The following is a 26,566-nucleotide window of genomic DNA, read 5'->3' as shown; positions in this document are numbered from 1 at the left end:
GGATGTTTCCTCATCATCCTCACCAAGCATGACCTGTAACGGGAAAAATTGCCCCCCCTCAGAGGATACCTTAGTCTCCAGACTTGAGTCCTCAGACCCAACCTTTCCCTCAGGAACACTTTTTTCAATTTCATGATTTACCACATTTTGTTCTGGCAGTTCCACACAATCCCCTTCTTTTAAGGGTTCTGTGGAAGTGTCGTTTTCACTCATAACCTGTATTGGTTCAGACACTTTAGTTTGTACATTACCCCACAGTTCCCAGAACAATGGAAAGTCTCGCCCAAGAATTACTTGGTGCAACAATTTTTTTACCACACCAACCTCATGAGTAATGGAGCCAGAAGCAGTGGCAATTGTCACTGGCAGTAGTGGATATGTCCGAGTGTCCCCTTGTATGCAAACAACACTGAGAGTTTTTGCTTCCTGACGCATCTTCTTGGACACGTTCCCTTGTACAAGTGTAACCATACTCCCTGAATCAAGCAGGGCTTTACCAGAAACACCATTCACATACACTTTACATTCAGAACATCCTTCTGGCAAATCAGGACCTGCAATGCAAACTGGCTGAGCATAAAAGGATACTCTCTGTATGACATCACACTGCATGGGTTCCACCTGTAGGGGACACTGAGCCTGCATGTGGCCCCATGCCTGGCACCGCCAACACTGCACACCCCCAGACTTCTGGGGTGTTGGGGGGCCTGGCTGTACTGCAGGAGGGACAGTGGATAATATCTTGTCGCTGTCCATTATGCTGGTTCCAGGGTTCCGTGAAGAACTCTTTCCCGTGGAGGTGAACTTTGCAGCCCGGGTTGGAGCTAGATGACTTGTCGGGGGTAGTAGCTCCTCCACTGTGGTGTATCTCTCCACCATCTCCACCAGCCGGTCCGCTGTTTTAGGGTCTCCATGACTGACCCAGCGCTGTAGTTCAACTGGCAGCGACCTCAGAAACCGGTCTAGCACGAAGCGTTCCACCATCTGTGGACCGGTGAGTATCTCAGGCTGCAGCCACTTTGTTGCCAGCTGTATTAAATCATACATTTGTGACCTCAGTGGAATATTTTTCCGATACTTCCAGCTGTACACCCTCTGTGCCCTGACTGCTGTGGTCACTCCCAGACCGGCAAGGATCTCTGCCTTGAGCCCGTCATAGTGGAGGGCATCTGCAGGGGTAAGGTCATAGTATGCTTTCTGCGGATCCCCAGTCAGGAATGGGGCAAGGAGACCAGCCAATTTGTCTCGGGGCCATCCTTCCCGCACTGCAGTCCTTTCAAAGGTCATCAGAAAGGCTTCCACATCATCTGTGGGCATCATCTTTTGCAGGAAATGGCTTGCCCTTATTATTGTCTGGCTGTTAGGGTTAACCACTGCTGATTCTCGCCCATGAGCTAGCTGTTGTACTGCCTCAGCCAGCATTTTGGACTGTGCCTCTGTAGAATCCCACAGGGCAGTGGCTTGAGCTGTAGTAGCTTCCCTGAGTGCAGCCAGTTGCACTTCTGTGGCTTTCTGCTGAGCTGCCATGTTTTGCTTCAACTGCACTGTTGCCATGGCCACTTGCCGTAGCAACTCCTCCATGATAAACAGGAGCCTGGCCCTTTAAATGTCACTTTTTAAACGGCAAATTTTCCTTTTTGACTTTTTCTGTAGTGCAAATGCCGCATCCTCCACCAGTTGTAAAGTTCAGGGGGAGAGGGATCGCCCATGCACTACGGCCACAACACAATAATAGTATAAATGTCCTTTTATTTCGTAGTCAAACTTAAACAAGCTGTATCTTCATCATGTACAAATGACAACGTAAACAGGCTGTATCTTCAGCAGGTAAAAATGGCAGTTTGAACACAGTTTTCAGCATAAATTAACATTGGCTTTCATGCTCAGCAAAACTGACAAATTAAACAGTTAATTTTCCCATTCAGGGATCAGGCTCACCTAGCCTTGCGAAATGTTGAACTCCCAGTCAGGAGAGCAGTTCCCAAACACACTTCCCTCGTGCAGACCTCAGGTGTGTCTACCAACCCCCCTCCTGAACTCTCAGGGCTCTCTTAACTTCTGCACTGCTGCAGTAATTAGCCCTGCTGTGCACCCTCCAGGTACCTGAATAAAGGGAAATATACCTGCTGTCCAGGACCCACCCCTGGAGTCCTGTACAATATATAGTGAATAAAGTACCCCCTTTTGTAAAATATAAGGATATTATAAGTTACAGAGGAGATTCATGACCATATAAAAACACGAGGCCGAAGGCCGAGTGTTTTTATACAGGTCATGGAACTCTGAGGTAACTTCTAATATCCTCATATTTTACAACTGGGGGTACTTTATTTATTATAATACACAAATTTCAGTGAGTCATGTGACAGAAATTACATCAGAACTCACCGTTTATAACTGATGACATCAGAACTCACCGTTTATAAGGATATAATTTACAAGATTTTCATAGCTTTTGTGTATTATATATATATGTGTGTGTGTATGTATATATAGTGCTATTATCAGATACAGCTGTTAATTTGCAAGATTGAGTGATTGCCAATGAAATATGTTCAATTATGATGAGACTGCAAATGTAGAATTTGGAAGCTTGATTAGACTGCAGATTGGAAAATTGCAGGTGCACAAAGGAGATAGTACACAAAGGAAAACATCTGAAATGATTCCTAAGGCTTAACACACTAGAATCTTAAATTAATTAAGTTATTGTTGCATCAAGTTTCAAATTGCACCAATGGATTTGAAGAAATAATTAACAGTTTTCAAGTGCACTTCCAACATTTACATATGTCATATCTTTAAGTATGTGGTTAGAAGGAAGACACATAAGGGGGTATTTATTAAAACAAATCTTTTCTCATTTTTATTTTAAAAATGTTTTGACCAAACTCCCAACCACGAATGCCCTTAATTGACTAAAAAATTAGAACCAAAAAAGTTGTGACGAAATCATGCAACAAACCACAACTTTTTTGGATTGTCACACAAAATCCAGCATCAAAATGTACGAAGATCATGAAGGCAAGAAACATGTTCCAGTTGTAAACGGAACAGCTGCCACTGACTTCTACATGACTTCAACAGGTTTTAGCTGTTGTTTCGCTGAGTGAAGAAGTCAATGGGAGCTGCGCTGATCCTATTGAAGCACTTTAATCAATTCGGACTTTTAGAGGTTTTCTGATTTTTTTTTCACTAGGAACTTTACCAAAAATCTTGAATTTTTTTCGGTATTCATCTTTTTTAACGCATCGTTCAGAGTACTTTTCTGTTCCAACTTTTTTTAGTCTGATCTTTTAATAAATCGCACGTTATTCATAGATCATAGTTTTTTGAGTTTAATCGTGGTTTCAAAAACCTCTAAAACCCCTAAAATCCAACCAATAAACTGGCCACTATGTTTGTGATTTAATTGCCAATTCTAAGCAACTTTGCCATTGGTCTGTATATTTTTTATAGTTTTTAAATAATTTGTCTTTTTCTTCTGACTCTTTTCAGTTTGCAAATGGGGGTCACTTACCACATCTAAAAACAAATGCTCTGTAAAGCTATACATTTATTGTTATTACTCATCTTTCTATTCAGGCCCTCTCCTATTTATATGCCAGTTTCTTATTCATAGCAATGCATGATTGCTAGGGTAAATCAGACCCCAGCAACCAGAGAACTGGAGAGATGCTGATTAAAAAGTGAAATAAATAAAAAACCACAAATAACAAAAAATGAAAACTAATGGCAAATTGTATTAGAATATTACTCTCTACATCATACTAAGGGGCAAATTCACTAAGATGCGAAGTTGCGCCAGGTGCAACTTCGCCGCACTTCGCCAGGCGTAGTTTCGCCAGGGCTCCACAAATTCACTAAAATCCGAAGTTGCGCACAGGGGTAGCGTAAGGTTGCGGAGTTCCGCTAGCATTGATTCGCTATATAAAGCGAAGTTACGCTAGCGAAGGCTAATTTGCATACGGCGCGAAATTCAAATTTCAATGGAGGAACACGTATCTGCACTACAAATGCCTAGAAAACCTTCAAATCAGCAAATAAAAATTTTATTTTGCCCTACACATGTGCCCACTGTCTAGGTAAGTTGCCATGAGTCAGGAAATGTAGGGGGGAGGAAGGGGAGCCCCAAAAAATTTTCGATCTTTTTCAGCCTATCAGCCATTATGTAGAAAACACGCCAGCGTTTTTTGGGACTTAGAAAAAAATTGACTTTTTTTTAAACAATCCCTATCTACTCTATTGCGCTTCGCCAGGTCTGAGGTGGCGAAGGAAGTCTAGCGTAAAAGGTAGCGTTCAGTACACTGCGCAAGTTAGTGAATTTGCGTAGTTTCGTCGCTAGCAAAATTTCGCCTGGCGTAAGGTTGCGAAGTAACACTAGCGAAACTACGCCAGCGTTCGTTAGTGAATTTGCGCAGTAGCGAAAATGCCAAACGCTACCGAATTAACGCTAGCGATCGGCGCTTCGCGGCTTAGTGAATTTGCCCCTAAAAGTGAATTTAAATGTAAACAATCCCTTGAACCCAAAATAACTATGCATTTCGGTGCCTCTGTAACAGATATTCTGCAATATGGGCAGGCTAAAGCATATATAGTGCCTGGTGGTATCTGAACAGTTTCAAGCCAAGACAGCTGTATGATTACTCTTCAACTAACTTAGCTTTTAGTATAAAAATACACACAGCCTGTTATAACAGTGTTACCCATCATAACCATTCTTAACTCTTTGTGGGTAGTAAACATTGCCACGAAGCTTAGAGAAACTGTAGAATATACAATATCAGTGCAATGGCTCATTGATGTCAATGTCTTATATTCTATGGCAGGTGCCAAGTAAAAGTCTTTTAAAGCAATTTTTAAACAGTTTAAAAACTATATTTTTCTTAAATTTTTTAAAATACATGAGGTTTTCATTCTAAATGAAAGTTTATGTGCTTAGAAATCAGTATTAATGCACAAATGTCTGAAGCTGTCGATTATAAGCTTGTCAGGTTTATATTCAGTAAGATGACTGATAAATGATTTTCGCTCAGGCTTATCCTTCTAGTGGCATAATCCTTTATATTAATTAACCTTGAAACCCACAAAGGGGTTTGCATTTTTGGATAATGCTTGCAGAACAAATATTATTTAGGTGCTTAACATGCTATGAAATGGACCATTAGCCATTTTTTTTAAATATAACACATATTTATTCTGTCCTACGTTTGTTAGTTTTTAAAATGCATATAATCTCAAAGAAATGTAAAAAGCCATTTGTACAAAGTAATAGGACACTAATATTATGTCTTTTACAGCTATGTGGCAAGCGGTAAATGTTTTGAGATAACAAACAATGTTACCAGCAGAAACATTTAAACAATGTAGTAAAAAGCAGCGCTGAGGAACCTGAAACTGTATATATGAGGCATCAAAACTGTGGAACATATCTAGCAATTTAATTAGGTGGATCACCTTGATGCCCATCATATTTTCTCATCTTGACTTTAGCATCCGAGAAATAAAAAGGACCTGGGGGCACATTTACTTAGCTCGAGTGAAGGAATAAAATAAAAAATACTTCGAATTTCGAAGTATTTTTTTGGCTACTTCGACCATCGAATTGGCTACTTCGACCTTCGACTATGACTTTGAATCGAACGATTCGAACTAAAATCATTCGACTATTCGACCATTCGATAGTCGAAGTACTGTCTCTTTAAAAAAAACTTTGACCACCTACTTCGTCACCTAAAACCTACCGAGCATCAATGTTAGCCTATGGGAAGGTCCCCATAGGCCTTCCTAGCTTTTTTTGATTGAAGGAAAATCGTTCAATCGATGGATTAAAATCCTTCGAATCGTTCGATCAAAAATTTTTCCTTCGATCATACAAACGAAGGAAATGCGATAAATCCTTCGACTTCGATATTCAAAGGATTTTACTTCGACGGTCGAATATCGAGGGATAATTAACCTTCGATATTCGACCCATAGTAAATGTGCCCCCAAATGTTCCAAAGAGAACATAACCACTATTTGTAAATAAGAAGTAATTTTTCTTAGCTTCAATGGAGATACGGCATTAGCAGAGCTTAACAATATTGGCAAAGAAAATGTTGTTTAGGCCCACCACCCCACCATTATTTAACTCCATTGCCATGACTGGTATCTGCCTGGCATTGCAATCATGTTGTAGATTTTGCCAGAAAATACTTGTACTTGTGTGAGCATTTTTTGGCTGAAATCTGATCTGCATGCACGGTGACAGACAGATTCCAGTCTTCTCAATGTGCATAAATAAAGGGAGGAGGGGGGCAAATAGCATAATTTTTACACAACATTTGACGTAATACCAAAGAATGATGACACAGCTTATTGTGTGCATTAGACACATCTTAACTGCATGTTTAGTGTGACATCTCTAAAAGCACCACAAGCTGTATATGAAATGTGCAAGATATATATAACCTTTGTCATGGGATAATATTTAAATAAGGGATATTTGCAGAGTACAAGGGGGTTATTTATCAAGGTCCGAATTCATCTCAATATCGGCTACTACAAACTCCGATTGAACCCGCTCAGGTTTTTAACGCTTATTTATTATTACATTTTCCAGAAAATTTGCTTTGCAGGAAAAGCTCAGATTTTCACGATTTTTTCGTGAATTTTTCGGAGTTTTCACCCGAAAGCTCCTCAAACATAGTGAAATTGCCCGAAACTCCCAACACATCCAAAAATCAATGGGACTGTTCCCATTGACTTTTACGCAACCTCGATAGGTTTGAGACACCGTATTTTTATATTCTTGCTTTTTAGCGCTTGGGGTTTAAAAAATTCCGAAAAATTCGTCATTTTTTCAAAAGTCTGATTTTATAAAAAAAATCACGAATTTATGAGGGTCGTAAAGGTTATTCTGTCTGTTCTTTCATTTGCCTCACATAAATAGCACTAAATTTATGTGTTATACAAATGCCCTATAATATATTCCTTTTCACCTTATTGTGCTGGGACCTATTATACAATAAATTAAAAGCCTCATGTGAGTGTTTAAATTGTATTCCTATTTTCTCTTAAGCATAGCAAAAGTTTTAAAGAGTTTTACTTCCAATAAGCAGTCATTTTGTAGTTTTATATTTTGTACATTTTCCGTACTGGTATATGATCTATAATTTGAAAACCCATTATCCAAAAATCTCTTAAATACAGCAAAGTCATCTCCTCACGGAAAAATAAACTATTCCTCATTTTTTACAGAATTTTTTTGTGAGTAATTAAAGGGATACTGTCATGGGAAAAAAATAAATTTCAAAATGAATCCGTTAATAGCGCTGCTCCAGCAGAATTCTGCACTGAAATCCATTTCTCAAAAGAGCAAACAGATGTTTTTATATTCAATTTTGAAATCTGACATGGGGCTAGACATTTTGTCAATTTCCCAGCTGCCCCTGGTCATGTGACTTGTGCCTGCACTTTAGGAGAGAAATGCTTTCTGGCAGGCTGCTGTTTTTCCTTTTCAATGTAACTGAATGTGTCTCAGTGGGACATGGGTTTTTACTATTGAGTGCTGTTATATCTAGTATAGGTCAATCTAAAAACAACTGGACTTGCTGAGTAATCAATGAAGACGTTTCACTACTCATCCGAGCAGCTTCTTCAGTTCAACTGACTGGTGTGGGAAGTTCTCGGCATATAAACTCTTCCACTAATCCATTTACAATGGCACATTGTAACTCTTCAAAGAGGTGACATCTGAAGAAATTCACAGAGGTGTTGATTCTGTGTAGTTGTGATAGGATTATCCAATGTGTCATGCAACTCCTAGATACAGGTGTTACTTGTGAGAGTTGCATGAATGGATGTGTGAAGTGTTCTGAATCCGCCGGGGTACAGATGTTAGAACAACATTGTATGTAGCAGACAGGTGGTGTCGAAGGCCCCCACCTCTGTTCAGAGATGGTCTCTCCACCTTGACATGAATCGCCTCTTTCACGCCTCGTTCAAACCAGCGGTCTTCTTTATCCAAGATTTGGACCTTGCTGTCTTCAAAGGAGTGTCCCTTGTCTTTTAAGTGTAGAAAGACAGCTGAGTTTTGCCCTGTAGAGTTCTCTCCCTCCTGTGCTGAGCCATTCGCTTGGAGAGCAGTTGTTTTGTCTCCCCAATGTATAGATCTGTGCATTCCTCGCTACACTGGACTCCGTATACCACATTGCTTTGTTTTTCTTTTGGTGTTGGATCCTTTGGGTGTACCAGTTTTTGTCTCAGTGTGTTGCTAGGTTTGAAAAACACAGGGACATGGTGTTTGTTGAAAATCCTCCTGAGTTTCTCTGACACTCCAGCTACATATGGGATGACTATGTTTCGCCTACTATGTGTCTCCGGGCGGTTATTTCTATTGGTGTTCCTGTTGGGCTTGGTTGCTGCTGTTTTGACAAAGGCCCAGTCTGGGTAGCCACACGCTTTCAAAGCTCCTCTGAGATGTTTTTGCTCTTTGTCTTTGGACTCTGTATCAGTTGCCACACATTCCGCCCGGTGGTGCAGGGTTCGAATGACACCCAGTTTGTGTTCCAGTGGATGGTGGGAATCAAACAACAGATATTGATCCGTATGAGTGTGTTTCCTGTATACTTCCGTCTTCAAGTTACCCCCCTCTTGGATACATATCAAACAGTCCAAAAAAGCAAGTTTGTTCTCGTGGACATCTTCCCTTGTGAACTTGATGTTATTGTCCACTGAGTTAATGTGTTCTGTAAAGGCCGCCACTTCATTGGATCTGATTTTAACCCAAGTATCATCCACATACCTGAACCAGTGAGTCGGTGTAGTTCCCTGGAATGTAAGTAAGGCCCTCCTTTCCACTTCCTCCATGTACAAGTTTTCTACAATGGGAGAGACTGGAGAACCCATTGCACAGCCATGTTTCTGTCTATAAAAAAGGTTCTTGTACTTGAAGTATGTGGTGTTAAGGCACAAATCTAGCAACACACAAACTTGGTTGGGACTGAGCTTCGTTCTGCTGCTGAGGGTGTTATCATGTTGCAGTCGATTTCTTACAGTCTCAATTGCCTCTGTAGTAGGTATACATGTGAACAAAGAAGTGACATCATATGACACCATTGTTTCTTCTGCCTCTAGTGCAGGGATCCCCGACCTTTTGAACCTATGAGCAACATTCAAACGTAAAAGGAGTTGGGGAGCAACACATGCATGAATAATGTTTTTGGGGTGCCAAATAAGTGCTGTGATTGGTCTTTTAGTAGCCCCTATGTGGACTGACAGCCTACAGGAGACTCTGTTTGGCAGTACACCTGGTTTTTATATAACCAAAATGTGCCTTCAAGCCTGGAATTCAAAAATAAGCACCTGCCTTGAGACCAGTGGGAGCAACATCCAAGGGGTTGAAGAGCAACATGTTGCTCAAGAGCTACTGGTTGGGGATCACTGCTCTAGTGTAACACCGTGAATCTTGGTTACAAACTCTTTGGCATTCTGGATATGATGCACTGTATTGCCTACCAACGGGGCTAAGATGTTAGCCAAGAATTTTGCAATGCTGTATGTCACTGAATTTATGCTGCTGACAATGGGTCTTAGTGGGGCTCCTTCTTTGTGTATCTTGGGGAGTCCGTATAAGCATGGTGTGGCTTCCCTGGGATACAGACGGTGGTATAAAATTCAATCAATGGCTTTCTCCTTTTCAAGTTGTTGTAGGCAACGTATCACCTTTTTCTTGTAACCACTGGTTGGGTCTTTCCCTAAGGGTTCATATGTATTGCTATCACTGAGCAGAGTGGTTATCTTGCAGTCATAGTCAGTTGTGTTGAGCACAACTGTGCATCGCCCTTTATCTGCTGGCAGGATAGTGATGTTCGGGTCCTTACTCAGAGAGCTGAGTGCTCTCCTCTCTTCTGTAGTAAGGTTAGAGGGAGGTGTTCTGGCACTTGACAAAGCAGCTGACACTTTTAACCGGAGTTGTTCTGCTTCTTCATTTTTCAAGTTATTATTTTTGATAGCAGACTCTGTGGCCGTGATGAGTTCAACTACTGGTATGTGTTGTGGTGTCACTGCATAGTTTAACCCCTTGGCTAACACATCCTTTTCAGGCTGGGTTAGTACCCTATCTGATAGGTTCCTAACCCAAGTTTCTACAAAGCAATGTGGTATACGGAGTCCAGTGTAGCGAGGAATGCACAGATCTATACATTGGGGAGACAAAACAACTGCTCTCCAAGCGAATGGCTCAGCACTAGGGATGTAGCGAACCGCCGAGTATGTGTTTGCGAACGCCGTTCGCGAACACCGGCAAAAAATGCGAACAGTTAGCGAACTGTTCGCGAACTTCGAACATCCGAAAATCGTTCGATTCGAACGATCGAAGGATTTTAATCGTTCGATCGAACGATTTTCGTTCGAATCGAACGATTTTCGTTCGATTTTAGCGATCGAATGGTCGAATGGTCGAACGATTTTGACGCGAACGCCTATTGGCGAACGTCGCGCGACGTTTGCGAACTTGCGGCAGACGCGAACAGTCGAAGTTCGCGCGATCTAGTTCGCCGGCGAACAGTTCGCTACATCCCTACTCAGCACAGGAGGGAGAACTCTACAGGGCAAAACTCAGCTGTCTTTCTACACTTAAAAGACAAGGGACACTCCTTTGAAGACAGCAAGGTCCAAATCTTGGATAAAGAAGACCGCTGGTCAAGGTGGAGAGACCATCTCTGAACAGAGGTGGGGGCCTTCGACACCACCTGTCTGCTACATACAATGCTGTTCTAACATCTGTACCCCGGCGGATTCAGAACACTTCACACATCTATTCATGCAACTCTCACAAGTAACACCTGTATCTAGGAGTTGCATGACACATTGGATAATCCTATCACAACTACACAGAATCAACACCTCTGTGAATTTCTTCAGATGTCACCTCTTTGAAGAGTTACAATGTGCCATTGTAAATGGATTAGTGGAAGAGTTTATATGCCGAGAACTTCCCACACCAGTCAGTTGAACTGAAGAAGCTGCTCGGATGAGTAGTGAAACGTCTTCATTGATTACTCAGCAAGTCCAGTTGTTTTTAGATTGACCTATACTAGATATACTATGACCTGGATGAATGAAAATCTTCATAGTCATTGAGTGCTGTTCTTAGATCTACCAGGCAGCTGTTATCTTGTGTTAGGGAGCTGTTATCTGGTTACCTTCCCATTGTTCTTTTGTTTGGCTGCTGGTGGGGAAAAGGGAGGGGAGTGATATCACTCCAACTTGCAGTACAGCAGTAAAGAGTGATTGAAGTTTATCAGAGCACAAGTCACATGACTTGGGGTAGCTGGGAAATTGACAATATGTCTAGCCCCATGTCAGATTTCAAAATTGAATATAAAAAAATCTGTTTGCTCTTTTGAGAAATGGATTTCAGTGCAGAATTCTGCTGGAGCAGCACTATTAACTGATACATTTTGATTAAAAAAAAATTTCCCATGACAGTATCCCTTTAAGATAACGTAAATCCCTGTTGATGGCAAAGTCATCCGCTTAGATTAGAATTTATGAAAGTTAACAAAACTGAAGGCATTGTTGTCTATATTATGTAAAGAAGTCTTTATCCAGAAAACCTAAGGTCTCAAGCATTACAGATACATCATTGGGTGTGGCCAGTTGCTTACCCACTCCGTGTCTTGATCCATACATGGCTTAGAACAGTAGAAAAGTAAGGAATATATATGCAAACAAGGTACACTGACAGCCCAAACTCCAAGAAACTAAAAATCATCAGTGGTGCAAGACAATACCAACACAGTTGTCAGGTTGACAGGTACGGTCTGGAATCAACCTCCAGACTATGTCTTGGACCATACCTGCATTAAGCCACTGAACCACTGGGGGCTTTCTGAGTTGATGTGGGTTAGTCTTCTTGATGGTTTTGTTACCTCTCCCAGCTGCACACTCAACTTCACCCACCTCATTGACCAGTGTTCCCAATTAATTAATTAAGGGGCTTTATAAGTCTGCTTCCTTTAACCACGGTTGTTTGATCATTGAAGCTCCCAAGCCTGATCCAGCCTGTTACCTTGTCTTTCCTGCTTGCCCCTGCCTGGTTTCCAGTTTGTTCCTACCCTGACTTCTGTTCCTGGTTCCTGAGCTCCAATTTCCTGCCTAGTTCATGCGCCCCATTCCTGATTACTGTTGACCTCCCAGTACTGACCTTGGCCTGTTTTCTGGACTACTCTCTGCCTTCAGCCTGTCCTTGACCTCGGACTGCCTTTTGGACTCTCTTTGTCGGCCACCTGCCTCTGACCACTGGACTGGTAAAGGACTTGTGTATTTCTTTGAGCTTACAGTACATCAAACCTTATGTATTGTTTCCTTAAATAAATCCCTAGTAATTAGACAGCTATACTCGTTTTATAGTTCGATGCTTACATGCATGCATGTGAGTACAGCCCGGTATAAAATAACTAACTGTCCTGTCCTCCCCTACAGTGGAGCACAGTAAAACTGAAGCAGGGGAGTGCAGGCAAAACTGCTGGTCTCTATGAGCCCTTAGTGCCTCAAATTATTCTGCAATGAATTTGCTTGTGTCAAAAAAGTTTCATTTTTTAAAACCCATTAAGCAGCAAGTCAAAGTGAATGCAATCAATTGCAGATAGTGAAATTATGAACCCACACAAAGTTTCTTCAATTGTTTTGTCCAAGACAATTAGAATCATTAATACAATAGTACACCTCTTTGTGCTCATTTTCTAAGCACATATGCAGTAATGACAGGCTGAGGAGCACCTACTGATGCTGCCCTTTGAAATGTTTTATTTTTACATAGTTACATTTACATAGTTGAATCAGGTTTAAAAAAGACCAAAGTCCATCAAGTTCATTTCCACCTAAGGAACATATCCAAAATACGATCATTTATCACCCAAGACGCTGCCAAAATTCTTATTCACTCTCTCATCATATCGCATCTAGACTACTGTAACTCTCTTTTAATTGGCCTCCCCCTCCAGAGACTGTCACCTCTCCAGTCCATAATGAACACTGCTGCAAGGCTCATACACCTCAGCAACCGCTCCTCCTCTGCCTCGCCATTCTGTCAATCCCTGCACTGGCTTCGGTTACCTTTCTGAATCAAATTCAAATTAATGACACTGATTTTCAAACCACTTCATAACTCTGCCCCACCCTACATCTCTGAACTCATCTCTTTATACTCACCCAATCGCTTACTACGCTCCTCTACTGACCTGCTACTCAACTCTTCTCTCATTACCTCCTCACATGCTCGCATTCAAGACTTTGCAAGGGCTGCACCCCTCCTCTGGAACGCTCTCCCACGGTCTGTCCGACTTTCTCCCAACCTTTCTGCTTTCAAGAAATCTCTGAAGAAGCACTTCTTTCGAGAAGCCTACCCTCACTCTGCTTAACTACAAAACGCAACACCGCATACAATACCACATTTCTCACCCACTTAATTCGATCTTGCCCACTCCCACACCTTGTGTATTACTCCCTTCCCTTTAGACTGTATGCCTATGCATAGGGCCTTCCTCACCTTTTTGTACCTGTATTGATTGTGATGTTTGTTACTCTATATGTTCTATGTATGTAATTCATGTGATGTAGTTGTATAATCTCATTTACTTTACAGTGCTACGCAATATGTTGGCGCTATATCAATACATGTTATTAATAATAATAATAATAATAATAATAATAATAATAATAATAATAAAGTTCAACCCCTCCAAATGAAACCCAGCATCCATACATATTCACACTGACACTGACCCTTCCATACACTAAGGGTATGATATATACCCATATCTATACTAACTATAGATTTTAGTATCACAGTAGCCTGGGATATTATGCCTATCCAAGAAATCATCCAACTCTTAAAAGTTTTAACAGAACCAGCCATCACAACAACATCCAGCAGGGCATTCCAGAACCTCACTGCCCTTTGTGAAGAACCACCTACGCTGCTTCAAATGGAAGTTCTTTTCCTCTAGTCAGAAGGGGTGGTCTCTTTTGCGGTGATCCTCTTTATGGGTAAAAAGGTCCCCTGCTATTTGTCTATAATGTCATCTAATATACTTGTGTAGGGATGTGAAAATCTTAGACACCCTTACACTTTACAGACAGGCACATCCCTAGTAATATGGACACCTCAGTGGGTCCTTATGGGGACCTTGTGCTTATGTAACCCCTGTAGTTCACACAGTGTACACCAGATGGCACTGTGCCAGAGTATAAAAGGTTTAGGAACCATGTGCTCTGGGTCCATTGCTTTAGCCCAACCAAGCAGGCTGGAAGGGAATGGGTAGTGCTGACCCTAGGCGCCTTGGCTCTAGTAATTAGGCAGCTATACTCATTTTATAGATCGCTCTAGGAGTGATAAAGAGGTTATTTAGTTGAGCAGCTCAAGGCTCCTCCGAAGAGATTAGAGGGATTAAGATCCCAGGGTATTACTGACCCAGAGTAAGGAACTAAGTGTTGAGATAGGGATGTCAGGAGTTCCCCTAGTCTGCCACTGGAAGATATCCTGAAAACTGGGCAGTACCCATCACATGCTGTCAACTTACTGCTGTATATTCCCTAGCCTGTGGGGATTCAGCCTATACGTGCTGTGAGTATATGCTTCCTTTATGCTGCTGTGTATGTTTTATACTCCATTGTGGATCAATGTGCTAAATGATCTATGTGCTCTTGTTCAATAAATACTGTTCTTTGTTCAACTGTTAAAGAACTACTGGCGCCCATCATTGTGCTATCACACCAGGTTACAGTTACGCTACACCCTTGCCTCCACACCGTTGCGAGGGCTTACCCCTGAGAAAGAGAGTTCATCGGTGGTCTCAGCCCACCAAGGAAAGTAGCTTAAACTGCCCTAGCACAAGTCAGTTTACTATAGCGCTACACTTGTAAAGTGTAATCATGTCCCCTTGCGAGTGTCTTTTTTCCAGAGAAAACAACCCCCAACCTTTACAGTCTACCATTACAATTTAAAGGGGACCCGTCACCCAAAAAAATTATTCATAATCATATTTTATCACATCAGTCAGGCAAAATTAACTTTAATTACACTAAATAAATTATTTGAATCTTGTTTCCTCCAGTCTGGAAATTCATAATTATAGCAAGCAGGCAGGAGCGATTTTGTGGACACTATTATTATGGCAAGCTTGCATAATCTTGTTTGTGCACTAGAATGGGGGACCTGATGTCCATCCCCGTGCCCTGGCTACACAATTAAACTGTGAAGAGAACTGGGGGAATGTGGGGAGAGCAGCGATTTCTGGGAAGTGCTGAATGGAAGGTGAAAGGAATTGTCTGCCCCGCCTCTATGCCCAGGGCCCACTTCCATTACTATATACTATTCTTCCTCTCCTCACTCAACCTCTATTTTTCTAATCTCTATATTTTACATAATATAAACTATCATTCATCTATTTGGCTTCATAGAACTAGGGAATGGCCATTAAATAGGCCAAATATTTAACAGCATGAGGGCCCACTGACACCTAGGCCCACCGGGAGTTTTCCTGGTATCCCGGTGGGCCAGTCCCGTTGGCTACAGAATGATGCTGCCCCAAATTAGACAACTTGTTATCTACAAAAAACCCCAGATCCTTCTCAGTTAAAGAAACTTCAAACACACTGCCATTTGGTGGATAACTTGCATTTATATTATTTTAGCCAAAGTGCATAACCTTGCATTTATCAACAATGAATCTCATTTTTCAGTTTGCTGCCCAGTTTTCCAATTTAGTCAAATCACTCTGCAAAGTGGCAGCATCCTGAATAGAACCTATAGTTCTGCACAATTTTGTATCATCAGCAAAAATAGAAACAATACTTTCAATGCCCACCTCCAGGTCATTAATAAACAATTTGTAAAACAAAAAACCAAGTACAGAGCCCTGCAGTATTCCACTAACAATAGTGGACCAATTAGAAAATGTTCCATTTACCACCACTCTTTGTAGTCTATCTTTTAACCAGTTCTCAATCCAGGTACAGGCCCTGATTTGTGGCGGCATGCCTTACATTTAGGCAATGTATCCAAAATGTGCTGAAAAAGTCTACCTCGGCTTATACTCGAGTCAACGGGCAGTAGCTGAGATTGCAGTCACTTTTAATCATTCCTATACCAACAGTTCGCTTGGGGAGAGACTGCAATATCACACAGCGCCCTCTGTTGGTAATATGAAAGAATAACAGTGCGCCCTCTGTTGGTTATATGAAAGAATAACAGTGACTGCAATATCACACAGCACCATCTGTTGGTTATATGAAAGAATAACAGTGACTGCAATATCACACTGCAATATCACACAGCACCCTCTGTTGGTTATATGAAAGAATAACAGTGCGCCCTCTGTTGGTTATATGAAAGAATAACAGTGACTGCAATATCACACAGCGCCATCTGTTGGTTATAGGAAAGAATAACAGTGCGCCCTCTGTTGGTTATGTGAAAGATTAACATTGACTGCAATATCACACAGCGCCCTCTGTTGGTTATATGAAAGATTAACAGTGATGGCAATATTACACAGCACCCTCTGCACATGGTAGTGGGACAGTGGGACAATGCACACAGTAATCCGTTTGGCAATTCTCTGTCACCGTCAACTTTGCAAAGAAGTCCGGTTGATCGCTGGGGGGGGTCGCTTTGGCAGAATGTGCAATGCTGGGAGACAGGGCTATAGTTGTGTCTAGGCTTATACTCGAGTCAATACGTTTTCCCAGTTTTCGTAGGTAAAATTAGGTACCTCGGCTTATACTCTCGTCGGCTTTTACTCGAGTATATACGGTATATTTGCTGTGCCACAAAGTATACAAATGTAGGCAGAGATGTATCCTATCAAAGTCCAAATCAGATATACAGTATGTTTAATGCAGTCTGCTCAGAAAGTCTGAAGAATTTACATGAACATTTCCATGAGGCTGATCTAGGAAAATAAGTCAGCCAAGGGCAGAGATACTGAAATGACAGCAAAATATTACAGCTCATAGCTGAATATTTATTAATGATTTATCCTTTTTTAATTGATTTTTAAAAGTGGAATAGGCAAACAATGTCAACACACTCAAGGGGGGACATACAGTAATTATAAATAAAATAATGCCACCTTAATAAGTAGAGAGTAATAGTACTCTTTCAAAGTGCTTAAAAGCACATGAAAACATTGCCACATGTGCCTCTTTCTCCCCATATTTAATCAAAAGCATTACAGGGTTATTTACTAAAACTGTTAGTCAATAAGTTAAAAGTTAAAAAAAAAAACAACATTTGTGCACATATCCTTAACCCTGCAGTATATAAATCAGTGCTCCCAATCTACTCACAAACAAATATTTTTAAAGTCTATTAAATTCCACCATGTGAACATGAAACATAATAGGGCAAATTTACTTAGGTCCGAATTTTCGCTTTGGAAATCTTTTACATCTTCACGCAACTAAGGGGGTTATTTATCAAAGTCCGAATTTATCTCAATATTTTCTGAAAAAAACGCCGACCAAATCCACACGGGTTTTTTGGGCTAATTTATTAGTACACTTTACCGAAAATGTTGTTTGCGGAAAAAAATCAGAAACAATTTTTTCGGATATTTCATCCGATTTTCACGATTTTTTCGGATTTTTCACCCGAAAACTCCGAATTTAGCCCAAAAACTTTGGGGTATTGGCAAAAACCCAGCGCACATCAAAAAATCATTGGGACTTCTCCCATTGACTTATATGCAACCTCGACAGGTCTGAGATGAGTATACGTTATTTCAGTACGACTACATGTATTCATAAAAATGCACAAATTAAACTCCACAAATGAACACTGGGTATTTTTGTCAGTGCGAAAGTTTCTTAGCGAATTTTCCTTGGGGGCACATATACTAATATCGAGGGTTAATTAATCAAAGGAAAAATCGTTCGATCGAGCGATAAAAATCTTTCGAATTGAATGATTCTAAGGATTTTAATCGAACGATTTTCCTTCGATCCAAAAAACCTTAGAAAACTGATGGGGAAGGTCCCCATAGGCTAACATTGTAGCTCGGTTTAAAGTGGCGAAGTATGTAGTCAAAGTTTTTTTTAAAGAGACAGTACTACGACTATCGAATTGCCGAATAGTCGAACGATTTTTAGTTCAAATAGTACGAGCCGAAGTCGTAGTCGAAGGTTGTAGTAGCCTATTCGATGGTCGAAGTACCCAAAAAAAACCTTCGGAATTCGAGGTTTTTTTACTTCAAATCCTTCACTCGAGCTTAGTAAATGTGCCCCCTAGTGTTACTTTCTTCCTAGCACACCTTTTTTGACATACAGTACTTACGGTTACATCAGTTTAATATGGTGGGTGCATACAGGTCATATGTTTGCCTTTATTAGTGATGGTGAAATAGCTGGAATTGGCAACTTATTATTAAAAATGTCCATTTCTCAAAAGAGCAAACAGATTTTTGTATATTCAATTTTGAAATCTGACATGGGGCTAGACATTTTGTCAATTTCCCAGCTGCCCCTGATCATGTGACTTGTGCCTGCACTTTAGGAGAGAAATGCTTTCTGGCAGGCTGCTGTTTTTCCTTCTCAATGTAACTGAATGTGTCTCAGTGGGACATGGGTTTTTACTATTGAGTGCTGTTCTTAGATCTACCAAGCAGCTGTTATCTTGTGTTAGGGAGCTGTTATCTGGTTACCTTCCCATTGTTCTTTTGTTTGGCTGCTGGGGGGGAAAAGGGAGGGGGGTGATATCACTCCAACTTGCAGTACAGCAGTAAAGAGTGATTGAAGTTTATCAGAGCACAAGTCACATGACTTGGGGCAGCTGGGAAATTCACAATATGTGTAGCCCCATATTAGATTTCAAAATTGAATATAAAAAAATCTGTTTGCTTTTTTGAGAAATGGATTTCAGCGCAAAATTCTGCTGGAGCAGCACTATTAACCGATTCATTTTGAAAAAAATGTTTTTTCCCATGACAGTATCCCTTTAATCTCTGTGTATTTATACTTTTTGTATTTATTATATTTGTTATAATACTTGTCCTCTCTATATGTACTTTGTAAATTGTAAAATTGTACAGCAATGCATATCCTTGTAGTGCTTTATAAATAAGGTTACATACATATACATACTATATAAGCTATACTCAAAAAGCCTCAGAAAGAAAAAATAAAAATTGCAAACTCCAAAACAGCCGCCTGGCCACTACCAGGATTTATATTGCTACCTTGTAATTTTCATTTTCTAAAAATGCATACATTCTTTCATGAAATTATGTTCTGCTGTTAAAAAAGGATGAAGAGATTTTTATACTTTCACAGCTGTTTTTTTTATTGATCAGTAAGCATCTTAAGACCAGAAGCACACTGGGTCTTTTGTCTACAGCTACAGTACCTTCTGCAGAAAACAGAGAAGGATAAAATGCCCCTGTGAAACTGTTAAATGATGCTTGCTATTTATCTACATACGTAACAGGCTCAGTGGAAAAAACACCCCATATGCCATAAGCCTTATCAGTTTAGTCATGTTTCGTAAATATTGTAAATTATCTATTCTACATTAGCATTCACTTGAATAAAAATGTAATGTTAGGCCAGCTTTACTAAAATTGAAAAAAAATAATTAAAATTTTTTTTTTCAATAACAGTGATAGCGAATTATGAAATTTAATAAATGTAGCTCAGAAACCACAATTTTTTCTTAAAACAATTAACTTTGGTAAGCGCACCTGAAACTGCATTATATATTGTTGTACTGCTATCAATTTGACCTTTAATAGCTTCATGGAAAATGAAACAGAGTACATCCACATTTCTGTTAATCTAACAAAGGACACTTAATCGTACCAATTCTGAATGACCTTTCAGTATTCGTAGACCCAATGTAAGCTCTGTATCTTTCAAATAGAATTGAAATTGTAAATTATTTTAACATGCCAGTCTTAGAATATTGCAGTCTTCTTTTTAATGACCTTTCACTCTAAAGGTTATCTCCATTTCATTGTTTCCTCAAGGCATTTGCCTTGGCTTATTCAAGTTGACTTTTGTTAACCGCTGCTGCTTTGGCCATCATATGCCTGAAAATGAATTGTATATACAGCTCACTAATCTGGAAAATCCTTTCCCCACCATGTTCTCCATAATCCAGATTTTTCTTTGCTTACAGAAACTGTATACACATATACAAATACATTGTCTTACATAACAGTGTATTAGAGTTGATGATCACAGTCACGGTAGTGCAAGAGACAAAAAAATGCATCAATCTTAGGTACAATATATAGTAACACAATAGTAGGTCCAATGAACTGACAGAACAGCATCCAAGTGCATCTGTCTTAACCACAAGAATTAAACTCATACCTTTGCTGAATTTGGTTTTGCAGTATAAAGTAATCAACTGTCTTGTCTGTAACTGCATCTTTGCTTGAAAAGCAATGTAATCCACTTAAAAGAATGTCAAAGGGTGTATATTAGTTTATGGAATGCAAACATTTTAATCAACCAAATCCAGCCAATCAGGTCCAAGAAGAATAGTGATGGGCGAATTTATTCGGCAGGCGAGAATTCGCAACGAATTTGCGCGATTCACCAGCGGCAAATAAATTGGCAAAACGCCCACGAAAATTCGCTGGCAAAAGTTCGCCGGCGTCAAAAAAAATTGTTGCCGGTGTCCAAAAAAACGTCAAAAAACAGCCGTCGGCATCAAAAATGAGACGCCGGTGCCATTTCGCGAATTTTTCACCGTTTTGCGAATTTCGAGGGGAAATTCGCGCATTTTTGGGCGAAGCGAAACGGCGCAAATTCTGGCATGCTGTAGTTCAACAGCTGATTATCAGTTTCTGGTGTTTTCACCAGTAAAAGTAAAACTGACTCAGACTGGGTCACTAGACAGGGAACCAAATGCCTTTGTAAGTTGCAGTAATTAGACCAAAGGGGACTGCTGTTCCCTCAAATAAACTAAGATAGCATCTGCAAAGAACAGAATTTATTTTTACCATTTGGTTATAAATAATCCTAAAATATAAGGAATTTGCTTGTTGAAATAGCAGCATGCAACAAAAGCACAGGGATCACCCTTGTCTAGTGCCCCCTAGCCAGATAAAATTGAGAGGTGACTCCGAGTTATTTTACAAGAGAGCTGCATAAGTGTTGGAGAAGGTAAATAAATACCAATCCAAATCTTTTGAATGAACGTATTACGCTATGCTGGTTTTTAATTTCTGTTGCCACAGGCGCTGATCTCCTTATATATATTTCTTCGGAAATATATATACTCGTTTGGATTTCTTTTGACTACAGTTGAGAGACTGTGAAGTGATCGGCAAGAAATAGCTTAAGGGACTGATATTTTTAACTAATTGCAAACTGTAAGCAATTTTTTTACTGCTCCACCATATAGATGACTTAGACTTAGATGTCAATATGCGAGTTAGCAACTACGCTATTCTTAGAATTATTGAGGTGGATTCTTTGCCAGATTGACAGATTTGCCCATCACCACTAAGGGTGAGTGTACATGTGTATTATATGTATATATAATAAAATACATTGAATATGTATGTGTAATATAGGCAATACTTATTTTTAAAGTTAAGCAATAATACTGTAACTAAAAAACACTTTTCTTAAATGAACTTTTCCTTGACAATTTAATCAGTAAAAAATGGTTTCAACATTTACCTTTTGTAATGGAAGTGATTTATATCATGTAACTTTTCCAAACTCCTTAAAGTAATGCACATTATAATTAAACAGATTGCTGATGATAGCAAGTTTGCATTAAGAAATATAATTTTGAATACAGTTTATAACAAAACTAAACTCTATAGAAAAAAACACAAATTTATAAAGCCCCCACAAAAATGGCAAGTGTCCCTTTTAGCATAGATCTCAATAGAAAAAAAAACACTGAACGTTCTGAAAAAAACCCTGAAATTTGAGTTTTTCAGACAATTCGTAGTGAAAAAAAAACAGAAAACCTCTAGCATTCTGATTGCAAATTCAATTGTTAGTAAATGGCTCCCTTAGAGTTACCGATAAGCATTTTCAGCATTCTGAAGATTTTCTGGCTCCTGGTGGCTCTAAACTATTCAGTGGCCTCATAACACTGTTTAGTGTTTAGGTCTGGGACAAGCACATACCTTTGGTGAGGGTTTTACAAACAAGTTGTTCATTTATATTTTTAACTCCCTGGTAGAAAATCTATAGTACTAAAATCTTATTTGATAAATTAGTTTATCCTTACTAATCCTTTAGTAGTTAAAGCCAGATAGAACGTGCACATCTTGCAAAATAATTCTGAGATGAATACTCTGTTTATCTAATCAATTATGTTTTAAGCCACAAGCTCACATGGGATTTGAATGTGTGTGCAAAAACACAGTCCTTTTATTCGCCATGCTCTGAGCAGATATTTTCCAAGTCTATTAAAAGTAATTTATGTTGATTTACTTCATGGTATCTAACTGAACCTTTGCAGATCAATTTTGCTGAATTAATTTTACATCATTTTTTAATGAATGTGTTTAACAGTCAATATTTATAAAGTTTTAATATATGGCAATCACAGCACATTTGTTTTAATAAATTAGCTTTTCTTAGAGGTGCAATAAAACAACACAAAATCCAACAAATCGAAGATAGTTTGTACATGGATTTTTAACCAATATTTGCATTTAAGTAAATATTTCACTGGTATACTGGGTCTTACCATTAGTTAATGTTCATCACAAGATATAAGGCTTTTAGCATCCATTTGGATCTACCCAGGTATTCAGCCTTAGGTCTGTGCAACTCCATTACTGCCTGACACTGCTTTAAATTTATTTGGGAAACCATACTGAGCTCCAGCTGTCATTAAATTGTATACCATATTCTGTCCTTGGTGGTATAGTGCCATATATATTTTGGAACTGTGTGCTTTATATAAAAATTTAAAACCTTTGAAGCCTGTGTGTTAAAAGAGAAGGAAAATCTTTTCACACTTGGGAGTGCCAAATGTTAGGCACCCCCAAGTGAATGTATTTACTTTCCTGACAACCTGGGCCGGTGCTCCTATCAGCAGAAAACTGAACCGGACCGGGGTTATTCCAGCTAGCACCATGGATAGCTCCTCTCCCAGCTCTTGTTTCTTCTTGAGGCTGCTCATGTGCAGTAGAGCGAAAAGCCGAACTTTAACCAAAAAGGGGCATTAAAGGATGAAAACATAATTATGCCTCTTTATAGGTCCCTAGTGAGGCCTCATCTGGAGTATGCAGTGCAGTTTTGGACTCCAGTCCTTAAGAGAGATATAAATGAGCTGGAGAGAGTGCAGAGATGTGCAACTAAACTGCTTAGAGGGATGGAAGACTTAAATTATGATGGTAGACTGTCAAGGTTGGGGTTGTTTTCTCTGGAAAAAAAGGCGCTTGCGAGGGGACATGATTACAATTTACAAGTACATTAGAGGACATTATAGACAAATAGCACGGGACCTTTTTACCCATAAAGTGGATCACCATACCAGAGGCCACCCCTTTAGGCCACACTTTGTGTATTACTCCCTTCCCTTTAGAGTGTATGCCTATGCATAGGGCCTTCCTCACCTTTTTGTACCTGTATTGATTGTGATGTATGTAACGCCATATGTTCTATGTATATAATTCATGTGATTTAGTTGTATAATCACATTTACTGTACAGTGCTACGCAATATGTTGGCGCTATATAAATACATGTTAATAATAATAATAATAATAGAAGAAAAAACTTTCATTTGAAGCAACGTAGGGGGTTCTTCACAGTCAGGACAGTGAGGTTATGGAATGCACTGCCGGGTGATGTTGTGATGGCTGATTCAGTTAATGCCTTTAAGAATGGCTTGGATGATTTTTTGGACAGACATTATATCAAAGGCTATTGTGATACTAAGCTCTATAGTTAGTATAGGTATGGGTATATAGAACTTATGTAAGGGAGGGGTGTGTGTATGCATGGATGCTGGGTTTTCATTTGGAGGGGTTGAACTTGATGGACTTTGTCTTTTTTCAACCCAATTTAACTATGTAACTATGACTTTCCTTCTACTTTAAATGAACAATATTGTGTAATTCATAATAGTCTCTAGGAAATGTAAGGCTAAACCTATTCACAGAGAAACATTAATCAAGGTAGATATCTTTTTTACAATATCGGCACCATTGCACTTTTTTCAATAATGCTGAGTGTTGAAACTAGTATCTAGCCGATCTATGTCGAATGACACACAAACTCCCAAACCCAAATCCCCTAAGTAATCACTAAATCTCCTTGAACAAATTGGTGTGGGAAAAAGTCGCAACAAAATTGTGTCAATTTGAATTGGGCAACTTTTTCGAATTGTAACCCTGAAAACTCGAATTTACCAAATTATCTCCTTAACAACAATATTTATTGGATTATTGAACAAAACCATCTGCCATTGACCTCTAAATGATTTTTACAGGTTTTAGTTGAAGTATTTGGGGTATTTCCAGATTATTAGCAGTTTAAGATCATATTAAATCTTGAAAAATGTGAGTTTTTTTTCTTTAAAAAATTCAAATTTTTCCCCTTTAAAAAAACAACCAGAAAAAGTCAAGGTTTATTAGTCCCCCAAGTATATTAAGTATACTGTAGAATGGCCTATTTTTTCATAGTCTTTTCATAGACTTTTTATAATTGGTCTTCATTTTTTCTTTTTAAAGTTTATGGATTATTTGTCTTTCTGTTCTACCTCTTTCCAACTTTCAAAAGGGGGACACTGACCCCAGAAGAAGTAAAAAGATTTCTCTGTGAGTTTACAATTTTTATACAATTTTATAGGCTACCTTTATATTCAGGCCTCTCCTATATATTATTAAGGGGATTATTTATCAAAATCCAAAATATTCTCACTATTTTATGAAACTGTCTCCAACCAAATCTGCATGGACTCCCCTCCCCCCCATTTATCAATACTTTTTCATAAAAATTCCTTGTACGGGAAAAAAACTTGATAAAAACATGAAAAAAATCTAAGTTGTATGATTTTTCCAGATTTGTTGCCGAAACCTGTGACTTTTTTGGATTTGACGTCCAATATCGCAAAATCTTTGGATAACTAAACAAAACCCAGCGCAGATCATAATATGAATAGGACATCTGCCATTGACTTCTACATAAACTCAGCAGATCTGAGATGGAGTATTTTTTTATTCTGATTTTTAACACCATCAGGGATTAATAAATCTCAAACAAATTGCGTTTTTTTTTCTAGGAAAAAACATGGTGGTTTTCCCCTTTAAAAATACAATCAGCACAAATCAGACTTTAATAAATAATCCCCTCAGTCTTTTATTCATACATCTGCCTGGTAGCTGGAGTGAACTGCATACCTCAACTGTCCAGTTTTTTGCGGGACAGTCCAGAATTTTACAGCTCAACCCGCAGTCCCAGATTGTTACTGACATGTCCTGACTTTCTCTTTGATCTCCTGCACTGAACAGCCAGAAAAAGATTTAAAGATTTTAAAATTTAACTAGCTTTTGGCAGAAAGCCCATAATACATGGCAGGTGCACTTAGATACATTTGTTACAATTTAAGATAAGCAAAGAAACCAATGTAACAATTTAAGATAAGATGGTTTCTTGGGGAAACTGTGACTTGCAGCTTAAAGGGCAATTCACCTTCATTAGCAAAATTCTTATAACACATACAAACCACAGAAACGTGTTCAACTTGCATAACCTGCCAAATTTTGTAAAATGAAACTGGTACACTACACACAGCAAGTCTTTTTGTCCCTCTTTATTTTTTCAAAATGTTGGGAGGTATGGAACTGGAGAGTTGATGAACAAAAAGCTAAATAAACCAAAAATCACAAAAAAAAGTAAAAAATGAAAGCAAATTGTCAGAGTAGAATGGTCTTTATCATATGTAGGGGGTTGTTTATCAAAGTCCAAATTTATCTCAATATTTCCTGCTACAAACTCCATTTAAATCCGCATGGGTTTTTTACGCTTATTTATTATTACGTTTTCCCAAAAATTTGCTTTGTGGGAGAAAAACAGATTTTCACGATTTTTCAGATTTTTTATCTGATTTTCAATTTTTTTCTGATTTTTCATACGATTTTCATGATTTTTTCTGAATTTTTCTCCCGAAACTTCAGGGTATTGCACAAAACCCAGCACAAATCAAGAAATAATTGGGACCTCTCCCATTGACTTATATGCAACCTTGACAGGTCTGAGATGCCGGATTTTCAGATTCAGACTTTTCCATCCTCAGGGCTTAATAAATTCCAAAAATTTGTGATTTTTTAAAAGTCTGATTTTATAAAAAAAATCATGTGATTTTTGCATTCAGAGTTTAGTAAATAACCCCCTAAAAGTTAATTTAAATGTGTACTACCCCATAAGTGAACTCACTTGAGATGAGTTGCAGGTGCCTATATAAGATGCACACATTGTGCCAGTTTGAATTGTCTGTCTGTACTCTGAATCTCAGAAGAGAGATATAGAAAGCTCATTCATGGCTATAGGACACAAATTTATAAAAACATTGTAAGATATTGTTTCCAAAGTGT

At 39.1% G+C, this 26,566-nt stretch overlaps 1 pseudogene; it reads right to left on the bottom strand.

The window, feature by feature from the left end:
* Positions 1 to 1,616: 1,616 nt before the first annotated feature.
* The window catches only part of LOC121394093, a 58,923-nt pseudogene continuing 33,973 nt past the window's right edge, over positions 1,617 to 26,566 (bottom strand).

The sequence above is a fragment of the Xenopus laevis genome, chromosome 5S (genome assembly GCF_017654675.1).
Source record: "Xenopus laevis strain J_2021 chromosome 5S, Xenopus_laevis_v10.1, whole genome shotgun sequence".
NCBI classification, from domain to species: Eukaryota; Metazoa; Chordata; class Amphibia; order Anura; family Pipidae; genus Xenopus; species Xenopus laevis.
Note: the sequence above shows the minus strand (reverse complement) of the source record. Positions and strands in the feature narration are given on the sequence as shown.